At 45.1% G+C, this 12,112-nt stretch overlaps 1 protein-coding gene across 4 annotated transcripts in view; it reads right to left on the bottom strand.

Moving 5' to 3' along the window:
• PRDM2 (PR/SET domain 2) overlaps positions 1-12,112 on the bottom strand; it is a 128,887-nt gene that overhangs the window by 16,775 nt on the left and 100,000 nt on the right. The window lies entirely within an intron of this gene.

The following is a 12,112-nucleotide window of genomic DNA, read 5'->3' as shown; positions in this document are numbered from 1 at the left end:
GGCCTGGCACATGACAGCAGGTGTGAGTGCCACATTCATACTGAAAGTGTGGATGGATAGATGAATAGTGGATGAAGGACCAAGATCTGCACTGTTTTTCTTGAATAAATCACACCCGAAATGCATCACCTATGATTTCCAGTTATTGTTTAAAGTGGTGTAAGACAGTTATAAAAAGCAATCTGAGTGCAAAATCTTCCTATGTCTTTATGCAAGTCTTTGTTTCTCACCCACATCTAATTGGAGGGTAGTTTTCAAACAAATTACTAAGAGCCTTTCTACGCATTTGACTTGTTCATAGACAACTCTTTGCTCATAATTAAGTCATACAAATACAGTAAGAAATGCAAGTGGCATAAACAGGCCTGGGAACAAATACAACTGACCTTTGACAGCATTTAACTTGACTCCTGGGAACGAGAGCACACGGGGCTCTCTCCCTGTGAGGCGTGAGGATGCCCCCCAGAGGGGATGAGGCGCATCTGTGTACATGGCAGGTTGGCTAAGTGAAAATCAACTGAGCTTCAACTGTATTTCATTTTACCCACAGTTGGCATTCTAACAAAAGGTCAGAAAGATTTCTGGTGCCTTCCTACCCTCCCAGGCTCTCTGCAAAATGTTCTCACATCAGGTATTCCTTCCGCAATGGTGACACTCTGGACTTGATGACTGAGTCATATGCAAACGACAGACCCCTGGGCTTCCTTCACAAGGGGCTGTGCGCTTCCTTTGCAGCCATCAGCTAGCTGGGTCACATTACACAGCCGCTCTGATCTGCGCGCGCCATGGAGGAATCACCCAGGGGAGCCATGTGCGCTGCAGATCCAGTTTGGGGAACGGCCTTGTTCAGCTCAGCCCAGTCCAGTGCATGTGGCATCATGAAATCTAGCAGCCTTGAAGCTCGAAAGGGAAGTAACTTGTAAATTTTGAGCAAAAAATAAGAAAATATGCAAGTCAAGTCATCTGGTCCCATGTATTTTGGAGGCTCCAAAGAGAGGGACCCTTTAGGAGGTGTCAGGTAGCAGGAAGCAGAATAAAAACTGGTGACAGAGGGAGGACAACCCTGTTTTCAGAGCCAAAACAATGGGAAAGAGTAACTGGATAGTCCTACCCCACGTTCAGGACGCCCCATTCTAGTCACGGCCTGCAAGTGCAGGCATAAATTGGTGAGAGAATACAATTTCACTATCTTTGAATTTTTGCGCAACTTCCTTCTGGCCTCTGTGGTTTGCTGATTGCCTTTCCTGAGCATTAGGAGCCTGCAGGCTGTAACCCTACAATACGGATTGCAAGGGACTAGCACCAAATAACCAAGCTGAGTTAAACTGATCATTGACTCATCCAAGTGACACTTGCTATTCCCTTGCTAAAAATGTTGTCCCCAAATTCACACTTTAAGCCAAAAAGTCCTGAGTTAGGGTCAGGTAAGTCAGTCTCAGAAATAATGAAGAGGTAGCTTTGCCTCTAAAACTCCAGATTTCTTCCTTTTTCAAAAACATTTTTTATTCCACCCATACGAAGTACCTCCTATGTAGCAGGTGCTGCAGGTGCTGGAGCAGAGCGAACACAGGCAGGGCTCTGGGTGGCGCCGAGCTCATCCTAGTCAACAGCCAAGGGCCACGTGAACCCCCCCAGGGACACACAAAGAGGAACAATGCACATGGCAGGGAATCCTCTGTCCCCCCTCAGCTGCCACTTACACGCGACCCCAACTCTTGAGCTGCCTCGGCTCATCTGTCCCAGGGTAATTATTAAGATTAAGAAGAAATAGAAGTGTTCTGAGAATTGAAGAGCGCTAGCAATGTATCAAAAAGATTGTTAACAAGCAAAGAAAAATAATTACAACAAAAACCGGAAGCAAACTAAATGACAAAATGGGGTGATGAGCACATTACTTCTTTTATTTTTAGGACCCAAAGGAGAACTGTGAAGTCTGGGTCGGATTCATTTGAGGAGCTGATAGAAAAAAATGAAGATTTCAAAGACCTACCCTCAGAGACTACAGTTTAATAGATCTGGAATTTTTATTAAGCCTCCTGGGTGGTCCACTACATGAAAACCTGGTGAGATTAACCCCAACAAGGGTCCCTTCACACACCTGGGAACACAGACAGGAAATGTGTTGGCCCCCAAGCTGAGATTTACAAGACAATACTTACTGGACCAGCAAAATACTCTCCCCTAATCTCAAGTACCTGTCCAACTCCATTCAGGACAGCACCTTAATAAAACACCTGCTGTTAGCTGGCACTAATGGATTCTATAATTTTTTTAAATAGTTTTAAAGGATGTTAACATATTAATTGTAGTGATGAAGTAATTTAACAGAGCATATATTTCAAAACTGTAGTTATCTGACACCAATTTATTAAGGTGCACCAAATTGGTTTGGAAGGCGAGGTTAACATACATTTGTTTTCCCCACACTCATAATAATCAGCCATAGGAGTCTAGTTCTGAGTGAAGAAGGTAAGACGTGAAACACCTATGAACCTATGCACTGGTTATGGGAGAAAGCCTGACATCCGGAGTAATACCCAGCATTAGGGAGGAAAGTCAAATCCAGGCACCGTCACCAGCCTGTACTCTGAGTAATGAGATGGATTCACGCCAGGTACCTCCTTGGAGTCCACTTGTTAGCACGTGGCACCAAAAAACTCATTCAGAGCAGACTAAAGGGCAGAGGCCACAAGCAAAGAGAAAACTCTGGCTTCAGAAGTGAGGTGTTTCCACCTGGCAGGCACACCATCGCTGAGGAAGACGGTGCTCACTTTACCCAACCTTCCGTTCATTCTCTCCACAAGTCATGTAACTCATGTGTTTTAGGAGCTTAAAAGAAAGCAGTCTGTTCTTTATACTTAATACTGTCCTATCTAGAGGTCATTTGTCCAGCAATGTCACCAGCAAACAACCAGGAGCTAAGACATGTTTGTAACGCGTAAGCAAATCATGCCAGGAAATCCTCGAGCTGCTACAGTGCACTGTGCATACAAGGGAGGTCCTCACGGCTGCCACCTCGGTATTTACACACCATTATTACCGTGACCCTACCTGGCTTCCTAGCGCACAGACGATGACTAGAGTCTATCTGAAGGGTACCCAGGAGTGCAGACAGCATCCATAAATGACAGATGAAAGAGGAAACAGTGAGTACAGCCTTCTCAAAAAGTTTCAGGATCCTGTGAACAGTTCCCAGGAATGTGTTGTTTTAATTTGTCTGATTTTTCTCAAACTATTCAAATTCATTTAGACAATATCCCTCATATCATTGATAAGTTTTCACAAATGCCTAGGGTGCCTAACTGGTTTTCTTGGTTTCACTGGAGATGGCTGGTAATTGTAGGTCTGCTTTGGTTATGTAGCTGTATTCCTATTATGTTAATGTGTGCACGCAATTTAATCAGTAGTTTAAAACCTATACACACTTATGTTTCACTACAAGAAGATATGTCAAAGAAATAATCAATCTTCCCAGGTTTTCTTCCATCTGCTACTTTTATAGCTTTTCTTCTTCCTTCCTAATTACAACCCTTAAGTAGAATTTGTGCCTCTTATCGAAATTACCGAGTATCATAATTCCTCCAAGTGGTAAAGATACCTCAAGACAAATGCTGGGCATAGAAGTCACAGGGCATAAATCTGCAAAGAAGTAAAAAGCTAACCTTTTCAAACAATATTGCTTCTCTCTCACTTACCAACTTTACATTTCCCTGTATGGCCCCGGAAGATGACTGGTTAGCCAGACGGGTAAGATTCCTCAAGGGAAGAACAACCTAAGACAGGCACAGTCGCAGGGGGGCCATCAGGTGAGAAATTGGGGATCAACAGAGGTGAGGCTTAGAACCTCACCTCCCCTGTTTTGAGAGAAATCTTCTGCATCCGTGGATGTTTTGTTGCCCATGTCTAGCTCGGATTAATAGTCTATAGGCACACACCTGATCATCTACATTTGCCCTCTTACAGCACTAAACTATGTTTTCTACCTTATCTTGCATCTACCTACCACTTCAGCATTTTATTTAAAATAATAATAATAATAATAAGGGAGAAATGTGGGATTCACATATAAATCAAGTATAAAAATCAAACGAATAATCATATTTGACCTTATTTATAGTTCATGATGCGTGATCAAAACCGAAAGTTTCTATGATGGCTGCCCTTGCACTGTTCACCATGTAAGAACTTATTCACTATGTAAGAACTGGTTCACCATGTAAGAACTTGTTATGCTTCAGAAGATTGGAGACTGTTGAGAATTAGGCTTGGGGTTGATTAATGATTGTGCATTGAGTGTCCTATACAGAATTTTATTGTTGTTAACAACCACCTGATCGATAAATATGAGAGATGTCCTCTCAAAAAAATAAAAAGTAAATAAAATAAAATAAATAAAAAGGTTTCAGGATCCTGTGTGCCTGCATGATGTCTGAGGACATCGCTTTTCCACAGCAGAGTATTATTTGATGGTTATGAGCCTTCAAGGAAAGGCGAAACTATGTCCAGTGTAGCTTTTAAAAGCTGGGAAGGAGCAGATACATTAGACCATGGGCAGCAAACATCTGGTGTTGTACAGCTGCCCCCTTGTGCGTCCAAAGCAGACACAGGGCCCCCAGGCCAGCCCTCTTCCTGACCGCGAGCCCACCTCCAAAGCCAGCTCCAGGCAGCACCCAGGCTGCTCCCTGCACGCATGCGGAAACCTACTTGCCAACCATGGATTCAAAACACTTCTATGAAAACAGGAAAACAAAGACAACCTTGGGAGCATGGTCTAATCCCCAGGACAAGTCAGCATCTGGCTCTGCTCCTTCCCTAACAGAGCTATGCAGGACAGGTGCTCGTGCATCATCTCACAGGGCCTGGCTGAAAACTCTCTGGTCTGGTCCCCAAAGGCCAACAAAACGGATGAGGCCCAAGGTGAGACCTGTGTTCACCTCCAGCACGTTTTAGTGCCTTCCAAATTAGCTGGTGCTTCTTGGCCACACTGGGGGAGCTACCTACTAAGAGCCATACCTCCCTGCTTCTTAAAGGGGATGCTGCAAGGAAGACCTGCATGACCAGGGGCTTCTCGGCCACATCAGCGGATGAGGCAGGGCAGACCCATGAGATACGGACACACTCTGCCTGGACCTGCTTCCCGGCTCCAGACGTACTGGCTGTGACCTCAAACAATGGCTTAGCCTCTTTGTGCCTGTTTCCCAATCAAGAGAATGGGAGAACATAAAACTTCGTAGGGTTGTTTTAATGACTAAACAGGGTAATAAAAAGTTCTCAGAACAGTGGCTAGCAAGCACTTTAAAGTTACCAGCCATTCTAACATTATTTCAAGGAATCTGAGCCTCCTTAGAAAGGACATCATTCCGTAATTTTACTAGCTAATGTTTATGAAATGCTTTCCCCTGGCAGGCAGCACGTGCGATCCTCACAGACTTATATGTCGTCTTTACATTAATGAAATGTTTCCTTCTGAACCTAGCTTTTTAAATTCAGAAACAAGAGAGAGAATTAAATGGAGGGTTGTAGGAAGCAACCACCTTTCTCCTCACTTTGATTTGAAAATGGGTTTCCTGTTTCGGAGCTCATTCTCTTTAGTCTCTTTAGTCTTTAGGGTAGGAGCGCCTCAAGCAGGAAGACAGCAGCTATGGCCCGTACAGGAACAGCTTAGGCCTGAGACACTGCAAACGCCCTGGGGTGACCGGCAGCAGAACCAGAAGTCACAGGCCCCTTGTGAGTTTTTCTCTCTGGGCAGAGGGGAGAATGAATGTTCCGGCTACCACAACCTGTGCTGTCATGAAATCTCGTATGTGGTCGTCAGCGTGGAGCACCAGCTACAACTTCTACTCTCATTCAAGTTGAGATTCAAGAGGACATCGTTCCATAATTTTACCAGCTAATAATGTTTATGAAACGCTTTCCCCTGGCAGGCAGCATGTGCGATCCTCACAGACTTATCTGTCGTCTGTACAACTGTCCTCTGTGGTCAGATATTGCCATTTTACAAAAAGGAAAACGGGCTCAGACAAGTTACTTATCCAGCTAGTTACTAGTTACCAGCTAGATCTAATTAAGTGAAAAGGCCAGGATTCAAATGCTTTATTCTTTCAGCAAATGTTTAACAAGCAGTTACTACCTGCCAGGCACTGTTGTAGATGCTGGAAAGGCAGCAGTGAACCAAAGCTCCTGCCCAGGTAGGACTGTCATTCTAGGAAGGGGGGCATGTAGTAAACAAACACAACAAATGGGTAACAGAAGGTATGGAAGGAGTAGTGCCTCCAGGAACAGTAGAGAGGAACAACGACAATTGTTTCAGGGAAGGCTTCTTGGAAGAAGTGATGTTCAGCAGCTCCAGGTCCACTGCCTTTAATAAAATCTCAGCAACACCTCAAGATTTCTTTTGTGGAAGGCAAGAGGCTGTCAATAAATTCTGAACTTTGAATTCCCTGCTGGCAGGATCATGGCAGGCCTCCCTGAACCCAAGCTTCGTGTGGACCCGCACTGCTGCCACAGGGGCCCCCGGAAGGGCAGGCAAGGGCCACTGGCCCCTCCATATCCTCTGCGTGCCCTGCTCATCTGCTTCACTGCCCAAATGGAGGCAAGACCATCCCGGGAGCCTTTAGGAGTGTTTCTAAAATTCTGACAAAAGTTCTCTCCTCATCAAAGGCAGTAACCACCCATTCTGTGAAACTAATGTAAACTGGTAGTTTTCAGTTGCTACAACAGAATTTTTTTTAATCTTATGACTTTTAAAAGCACCAGCAGTTCCTTCAGCAGCCTCTTCCAAAAGTTCATCAGTATTGTCACCTTCCAAGTTCTGCCTCTTTACCCTGGGGGCGGTGACTAAACCCTCTCGGTTTCCTTAGAAGGGCTTTCCTCCGTCTGTCACCGTTAAGGACTCAAGCTTCTGACACCACACAAATGTGCATGGTGGTTACCATCAGCACCACAGCCTTGAGCTACCGAATCCTTCTGCAGCACACACGCCACCTCCTTCATACAGCCACTTGCAGATGAGGCACGCCCTGTCTCCGTCAGAAACAGTACCCAGGGAATTGAAACCCAGATGGCTAGGCGCTCAGACCAATGTTTATTCCCACTATGCTGTACCACCTCTAGGCAACAAAACCCCTTCTGTGGTGATGACATCAGCACCAGCCATCTGGGGGACACAAGAGCTGTATGTGAAACCCATGGGCACAGTGACCTGGGTGGTTTCACAATGCAATGAAGAGCGTGGCCCTGGAATCAGAAGGATTGGGTTTGAGGTCTCCACTTAAAGTTGTGGGACATGATGCAAGTGCTGCCGCTTGACTCAGTTACCTAAAAACGAAGAGTGCTGCCCTCCTCAGGTGGCGGGAGAGCTTCCAAGGAGTTTAAGCCAAGCCTCTCAGAACAGTGCCCCAGTGTAGGAACAGCCGGGAGCATCCTCAGCTCCCTCCCAAGTGGCTGGCTCCATCCCAGGGTCCCCAAAGTCCCAGAACACAGGGCAGAGTCCATCAAATCTACAGACTGACACCTTCACAACCCAGACTGACCACTGAGTTTTCTGAATAGCTGACCAACTGAATCACTACACAATGTGCCTGAATTTACAAGTCCAGTAATAGCCTGGAAATAGAAGCCATCTGAAAATGTTCCTAAACTCAAGCTGCGTGGGCAAGGACTGGATGTGTTTATTTTTAAGCAAGTGAGAATATTACTGTAAGGAAAATTGAAACCATATGAATTCCGAGTAACTTCATTCCAGTCAAGAATTGTTATATTGTTATTTATGGCAATTATTGAACACTAAAACAAATACAATTATTCCCAATTGAAAGTTTTTTATTAAAAAAATTTTTAATGCCACAGCTGTATCCCCAGGCCTAAATCCTTTTATTAACTTACCTGTGCAACAAATTCCAGGTCTTTTTAATGCAATTATTCAAAAAATTATGAAATTTACAATTAGACTTAAATCTAAGACTCAGTAGTTATCAAGTGGAATTCCAGATTATACAGTAGGCTCCTGTATAAAGGCTGATATGGGAATATACTTCAGTTGAGTCCTGATTCAGGACATAAACCTGTACTTTAAAAGCCACCTGTGGCTTTCCATCATTACTGACATGACACCCTTGTTCCCTCCTCCCTCACCGGGCAACTCAGGTTAACACCTGTCAAGGGATGTTTACACCTGTGGGTGGTCTGGCTTCCTGCTGCGGGTTATAAGCTGGACATGGGAAGGAACACTTAGGCACTAACTTCTTCCATTAATTGTTTATATGCTCTGGAATATCCGCCTGAATTTGGGGTCACTTTCTGTAAAAGATAGTTGAAAAGGAATCCAGCTGGTGTTAAGTGAGGCAGAAAACGGGAGCAGACAAATGCTGCCTCAAGAGTTCAAGTTTGACACAAGTTTTTCCAAGCCCCCCTTAGGGGCTCACCACAGAACGCATTTTTTGCAACTGCAAGTACTTTAATGCAGTTATGATGGTTTTTCCTATTTTTATTCTCTTAATCCAGGAAGTAAATGAAACCTACACCTACCCTCCTGGCTTTAATTTTACACTTTAACTTACTGTGGGCAGAAACTTAGCCCTTTGTTGCACGTAATGCACTATGTGCTGCGCTGGGAAGGCAAGCTCTTGTCTTTTGGTGGCGGGCAGGGAGTAATATCAAACACCTAACAGATCAAGATTCTTAAGTGAGGAGACTCCTGATGAACCCAGGCCTCTTCCTAATACCACTTCTTCCAAAATCAAAGGATGTTATTATAATGAGCTCAATTTCTATTAATCAGACCTTTGTTGACTAACAAGGCAGCTCACTAAAGCCAATGGGACGTGAAAAGTCTCTTCCTGGGGTACAAGCACATTCCAGTCAGGAATGAAACTAGCCCTCGTCTCCAAGGAGCAGCTCCTCACCAATCAAGTCTTGTAGCAGGAAGATTCCGTACCCACAAAATGATGACTCTACTTGTTCACTAATGCAATAAAGCCCTTAATAGAGAAGGTATCGAGGCCTGTATTCCACAGAGGAAATGAGGCTCTAAAAAAAAAGTATAAAAAATGATTCAGAGAATGGCGTAGCTTGGAGGCGGTTCAAATCCCAATCTGCCACTTCACAGAGTTGTGTGACCTTTGAACACGACCATTCCCCCCGGGGTCTGTTTCCCCATCTGTAAATGATACCAACCTCATGGTGTTACTGTCAAGTTTGAAAAATGCTTAGCACAGTATTTCGCAGACAGAAAGCACTCGGAAGCTATGCCAGACTCACCCAAGAGCTTATCAAAATTGTTTCCAAAACCACTTGCAGAGCAGGAGCACAAGGGCAGGAAGGTGGGAGGAAAGCCTGGCATGCACGGCGCGGCTGCAGGCAGGGAGGGCGTGCTGGGCCAGGGCCCTGGGGGCACCCAGGCCAGGAGGCTGGGATGTAGCTCAACAGACCGACCAATGGACAGTTAACATTTTTCCTAAAGTCCCACCCACTCAAATCTCGTTTTACTCAACTTTGTTACAGTATTGTCTTAAGATTTAACAGTGATATGGGTGTCATCCCAACTGGAATTTTCTCCTGTTTTTCATCCCATAGGACTACATATTTAAGGGACTGTATCTCATAGGCAGGTGGGGTGGGGGTGGGGGACTGGACTTGGAATAAACCCGTTGAGAAAGGAACTGCACAACAGGCCAGCTGTTCCTCTTCCTCTTGAGGCCTGTCACATCTTCCTTCCATAAAGCAAGCACCCCTGTCCAGAGCCCAGGGCTCAAACTGGCTTTAGAGTGGCCCTTCACCTCCCACCCACCTGATGAATGCCTGGCCTCTGGGAAAATGGCAACACGGACAGCACCTGTCCGCAGGGTGACTGGAAGGCTTCAGTGTGAGGCACTGGTGTGGAAATGAGAATGCAAGTACTTCAATGAAGAACTACAAGTTTGCTATCATTCTCCCTACATAAATCCATTTATTCTTGAGTGCACTGAAATTAGCTGGGAGCTTTAAACTACACACCACAGGCCCACCACCAAACAGTCATACTTAAAAGGTTGGTGGTAGGGCCTTGGCGTTGGAAGCCTGACCACCCCTCTGGAATCATGGAAAACCATAGCAGCCGAGAGCAGGGCTGTAGCTCCTCTCTGCTGGCAGCCAGGGCCCGTCACCCAAGTGATAGGTCACTTCAAACTCTCCCAAGTGTCTCAGGATGGCCTGATCACACTCTCCAGGCTGCAGAATACAGCCTCAGCATCACTTTGCCAGGACGACTGCTGACAACAGACCCAGAGGCAGCCGCAGTTGGTGCCAGCTGGGAGGAAAGAAATCTTGGTGCTGTTGGGCCTCCAAAGAACATGACAGTAATGACAAACCATTTTCACAACCAGGCTGGTCTTTGGAGTACTTTCAATGCTGCCTTTATACCTGAGTCAACCTTTTCCATGCCCACCTGTACTCCAACCCCCTTTCAAGGTAAATTCCCCTTTATACATTCTTTTAACGATATGTCACTCCACTTATAGAGGTTTGGTATCAATCAAAATCCATATACATATCGTTTGGTATCAATCAAAATCCACATACACATTAAACACACTAAATGAGCTGTAAGTTTGGTAGAGTCACTTTATATTAAGTCTGTAGTCATCTAGATAGCTGTCCTCAAATGCTAAGCTAGAAGCATCTTCTTGATCACCTTGCTTTTTGGGGGAACTGTGACAAAAGTGAGGAGGGTTTTGAGTATGAAGAAAAAGGGAGAAAAGCCACCAGCAAATTAAAATTCCACAAGGGTGGAAATTTTTGTCCACTGATATAACCTAGGCATTTAGAACATAGCCTGGTATATAGTAGATGCTCAGTGAATTCATGTGATTCTGCAGAACACCTTGCTAGGAAGTACCTGTTAACCAAACTAAAAGAGCCTAGACAGGGATCTGTAATCAGAAACACTGTGAGATGCTTCAAAATAGCATTAGAGACAAATGGGTTATTTATTGGCTTAAAATTTTTTTTTAATGTTTAACTCCATAAAGAGTAAAAGCAACCCAACTGGGTCATATTTTTCCTGGCAAGATGGGAGTTAAGTGACTTCTTGGGGACTCCAGTAAACATCTGAGTGCCTGGCATGTTCATGCACCTCTCAATACAGGGGGACCAAGACAGACCCCGCCCTGTTGGGCCCACTGAGTCCGTCAGCATCCACAACCAGTAAAAGACCTCCGTCTAGTCCATTCCCCACTTTTGGCAGACTGGGAACTAAGATCCAAAAAGCAAAATAGGTTGCCCAAGGCTCACCCACCAAAGACAGGGACCCAGAAGGTACCTGTTGGATGTCTGGTCACTGTGGCATGGAGGGATGGATGGCGGAGAGGCACTCAGGGGGACCTGGACAGACGCCCACTTTTCCTTCCCTTCCCTGTCAGTGCTCTCAGAACGTCTCATCCTTAAAGAGCGCTGTGCATGGTCAGCACCCAGTTAAGAAGAGTATTTAAAACGATGAATATCAGCCATTCTGAAACTCCACCCCCCACCTCCCACCTTCCTCTTCTTCCCCCTGCGCATTTTTCTAACAGAGGAATGTGAGCCAGAAATGGGACCAATTGGCCCAGGGAGGTTGATCAGACCTTCCACTTTGGCCCCTTCCCTAAAACAGGGTGACACAGATAAAAAAAAGTATGAGAACAATTGCTGCCGTGTGGGGCTTGATGAAACTGCTAAAATTCAACCATTTTTAATTGTAAAAGATAGCAATTCCATATAAACTTAATTACACATTACAATTTCTTTGTTCCACTCTTTGGGGATCCATAAGAACAACAATTCCCAAACTAAACTATTATCAAGCACAGAGGAAGCTGAGACCCCACACAGGAAGTTCTTTATTTCACTCTTAACAAAGCAAGTTCACAAGGCACTTCTTCACACCACTGTCCAACAGCATGTCCACCCTCTCAGCAGTAAAGAAACAATTTGACATAACAAATTTCAGTAAATATCAAACCAAAGGAGGGAAAGGAGGTGGTGGGCCGGACTCTCCTCGCTGCACCTACTGAGTGCAGCCTTTGGACGCCCCTCCCACACGCCCCTTCCCTTTCCCTCACCTGCTGCCAATGATGTACAAAATGCAGTCCTCTCAACA

This window comes from Manis pentadactyla, chromosome 4 (assembly GCF_030020395.1).
Source record: "Manis pentadactyla isolate mManPen7 chromosome 4, mManPen7.hap1, whole genome shotgun sequence".
Classification (NCBI taxonomy): Eukaryota; Metazoa; Chordata; class Mammalia; order Pholidota; family Manidae; genus Manis; species Manis pentadactyla.
This window is presented reverse-complemented; position numbering and strand designations above follow the sequence as displayed.